At 41.4% G+C, this 4,227-nt stretch overlaps 1 pseudogene; it reads left to right on the forward strand.

Annotated features, from left to right (window-relative positions):
• Positions 1-1,368: 1,368 nt before the first annotated feature.
• On the forward strand, positions 1,369-2,339 carry LOC101177748 (annotated as a pseudogene).
• Positions 2,340-4,227: the final 1,888 nt, after the last annotated feature.

A 4,227-nucleotide genomic window follows, 5' to 3' on the forward strand; every position in this document is an offset into this window, starting at 1 on the left:
TTTGCCATGGAGAGGTCTGCTCTTACCTGTGTTTTGCAGAATGCTCTGCAGAGAAATACTCACTTTGTTCATGATTTGTCTAATTCCTGGAAAACATCAGCACTGCAATTTAGGATTAGAGTCTGTTGAAAAGATGTGCTGGCATTAAAAAAAAAGTAAGAAACTATGCTGTGAACTGCAGAGTTTCTGAGAAATCTGGAATACTTTGGCCCACACATTTCCTCTCAATTGAGAACACAAGGTTTGGAATCAGGCCAGGTGACCTAGGTTATAGCTCTGGCTCTAACTACATGACCTTGTCCAAGTTACTTAATGTTCATAAACCTCCATTTATCTATCAATAAACAGGACTAATAATACATACATACCTCATGGGGATGCTGTGAAGATGAGATGAAATCCATCATCAAGGAATGTTAGCCAGAATCAGAATCCTTATCACCACTACATTCTCAAAGTCTCCTTAGATCCAAATTGAACATTTTTAGGAATAATTTTTAAAAATAAAATCTATCTTTTCTTTGTAAATTTGCTTTTTAGTTTAATGCTTAATGTTTTGGTCAGTTGAATGAACTCTTTCAGCATCCTAAAATTATGTTAATATTGAGGAAAATATTGCTTACTAAATTTTTTGGATTAGAAGATAGTGCATGAATGCAGTAAATTCTCTGGATTCAGAGTCCAGAGTGCTCGCCATTACACCACAGAGCCCCACGATAAAATGCAGTAAATTCTCTTGCCAGGATTGCAAGCTGACTCAATTGAAAGAATACTGTTTTATTTTTCTTATTTATTTATTTAGACAGAGTCTCTGTAGCCCAGGCTGGAGTGCAGTGGTGTGATCATAACTCACTGTAGCACTGAATATCAGGGTTCAAGTTATCCTCCCATCTCAGCCTCCCAAGTAGCTGGAACTACAAATGTGCACTACCATGTCTGGCTAATTTTAAATTTTTTGTAGAGATGGTGTCTTGCTATGTTGCCCAGGCTGGTCTCAAACTCCTGAACTCAAGTGATCCCTCTACCTTCGCCTCCCAAAGTGTTGGAATTACAGGCGTGAGCCACCACATCTAGCCAGGGAAAAGAATGCTAAGTGTGAACATCAAGAACCTTGATGTTATTTAACAACCTTGTCACTAGCCAGTGATATGTCCTCCAGTGCCTTAAATATTGGCTTCCTTATTCATCAGGTTTAGTAACTAATGAGGCATAACTGAGTAAGCAATAAAGGACTCATAAAAGAAAGGGTCTCAAGTTCTCTGGTGCTGCTATATCGGGGACGTGGGGTCCCCACAGACCCAGAAATTCCGGCCCCTCTTTGTCAACTCAGAGAAAATTGAGACGTCCGGGATTGATTTCCAAAGACTCATGTTATGTCAAGAAGCCACCAAGAAGAGCAAAGAAAAGGAGCCAGGGATAGCAGCTCTTCCTCAGGGACACTTGAGTTTCAGGGATGTGGCTATAGAATTCTCAGTGGAGTTGGGGGGCTGAGGTGGGCGGATCATGAGGTTAGGAGATCGAGACCACGGTGAAACCCCATCTCTACTAAAAATACAAAAAATTAGCTGGGCCTGGTGGCAGGCGCCTGTAGTCCCAGCTGCTTGGGAGGCCGAGACAGGAGAATGGCTTGAACTCGGGAGGCAGAGCTTGCAGTGAGCCGAGATCGCGCCACTGCACTCCAGCCTGGGTGACACAGCAAGACTCCATCTCAAAAAAAAAAAAAAAAAAAAAAAATTTCTCAGTGGAGGAGTGGAAATGCCTGAACCCTGTGCAGAGGCCTTTATACAGGCACGTGATGTTGGAAAACTACAGGAACCTAGAGTCTGTGGATAGCTCTTTAAAATCCATGATGGAGTTCTCATCAACAGGGCAAGGCAATACAGAAGTGTTCCACACAGGGACGTTGGAAAGACATGAAAATCATCACATTGGAGATTTTTGCTTCCCAGAAACCAAGAAAGATATTCATGACTTTGGGTTTCAGTGGCAAGAAATGGAAAGAAATGGCCATGAAGCACCCATGACAGAAACCAAAGAGTTAACTGGTAGTACAGACTGACATGATCAACGGCATGCTGGAAACAAGCCTATTAAAGATCAGCTTGGATTAAGCTTTCATTTGCATCTGCCTGAACTGCACATATTTCAGACTGAATGGAAAATTGGTAATCAAGTGGACCAGTCTATCAGAGTGATGCTTCCTCAGCTTCAACATCCCAAATAATTTCTTGTAGGCTCAAATCCCATCTTTCTAATAAGTATGGGAAGAATTTCCTCCATTCTTCATTATTCACACAAATACAGGAAGTACACATGAGAGAAAAATCTTTCCAATGTAATGAGTATGGGAAAGCCTTTAATTATAGCTCACACTTAGGGAGACATCACATAACCCATTCAGGAGAGAAACAATGTAAATGTGATGTATGTGGCAAAGTCTTTCATCAGAAGTGATACCTTGTATGCCACCATAGAGTTCATACTGGTGAGAAACCTTACAAGTGTAATGAGTGTGGCAAGACCTTCAATCAGAAGTCATCCCTTCAATGCCATCATAGACTTCATACTGGACAGAAACCTTACAAATGAGAAGAATGTAACAAAGTTTACAGTTGCAGATCACAACTTGAAACACATAGGAGAATTCATACTGGAGAAAAACCATTCAAATGTAAGGTTTGTCACAAGGCTTTCTGGGATAATTCATGCCTTTCACGCCTTAAGAGTTCATATTGGAGAGAAACATTACAAATGTAAGGTTTGTGACAAGGTTTTCTGGCATGATTCATGCCTTGCACAACATCAGAGAGTTCATACTGGAGAGAAACCTTACAAGTGTAATAAGTGTGGCAAGACCTTTGCTCAAAATTCAGCCCTTGTTATGCATAAGGCAATTCATAATGGAAAGAAACCTTATACATATAATGTGGCAAGGTTTTTAGTCAAAAAGCAAATCTTGTATGCCATTATAGATGTCATACTGGAGAGAAACTGTACAAGTGTAATGAGCGTGGCAAGACCTTCACTTGAAATTCAGCCCTTGTAATTCATAAAGCAATTCATACTGGAGACAAATCTTACAAGTATAATGACTGCGGCAAGGTTTCTTTTTTTTTTTTTTGAGACGGAGTCTCACTCTGTTGCCCAGGCTGGAGTGCAGTGACGCGATCTTAGCTCACTGCAAGCTCCACCTCCCGGGTTCACACCATTTTCCTGCCTCAGCCTCCTGAGTGGCTGGGACTACAGGTGCCCACCACCACGCCTGGCTAATTTTTTGTATTTTTAGTAGAGACGGGATTTCACCATGTTGTCCAGGATGGTCTCCATCTCCTGACCTCATGATTCACCTGCCTTGGCCTCCCAAGGTGCTGGGATTACAGGCGTGAACCACCACACCCAGCTGAATGTGGCAAGGTGTCTAATCAACAATCAAACCTTGCACAATATCAGAGAGTTCATACTGGAGGGAAACCTTACAAGTGTAATAGTATGGCAAAGCCTTTAGTGGGCAGTCAATACTTATTCATCATCAAGCAATCCATGGTATAGGGAAACTTTACAAATGTAATGATTCTTACAAAGTCTTCAGTAACGCTACAACCTTTGCAAATCATTAGAGAGTCCATAATGAAGAGGGATCTTACAAGTGTAGTAAATGTGGCAAATTTTTCAGATATTGATCATACCTTGCAGTTAATTGGTGAACTCATACTGGAGAGAAACCTTACAAATGTGATGGTTGTGGCAAGGTCTTCAGTCAAGCTTCATCTTATGCAAAACACAGGAGAATTCATACAGGAGAGAAACCTCAAGTGTGATGATTGTGGCAAAGTCTTGACTTCACTTTCACACAGGATTAAACATCAGAGAATCTATACTGGACAGAAATTTTAAAAATGTCATAAGTGTGGCAAGTTCTTCAGTCCGAGGTCAATCCTTGCAGAACATCAGAAAATTCATTTTTGAGATAATTGTTCCAAATACAATGACTATAGAAAATCATAAAGCTTTAATTGACATTAGAGCCAATTTAGCATTGACTTGAGATTGAGTTGACTTAACATTGAGTTCAAGCATTAATTGACATTAAAGTGTTTATGCTAAGAAGATTGGGCTGGGTGGGGTGGCTCACGCCTGTGGTCCCAGCACTTTGGGAGGCCAAGGCTGATAGATCACAGCCAGGCCTGGCTACGAGGGGGTGGAGGCCGCTGTGGGGCGGGGGCCTGG

Source organism: Nomascus leucogenys, chromosome 18, assembly GCF_006542625.1.
Source record: "Nomascus leucogenys isolate Asia chromosome 18, Asia_NLE_v1, whole genome shotgun sequence".
NCBI lineage: Eukaryota > Metazoa > Chordata > Mammalia > Primates > Hylobatidae > Nomascus > Nomascus leucogenys.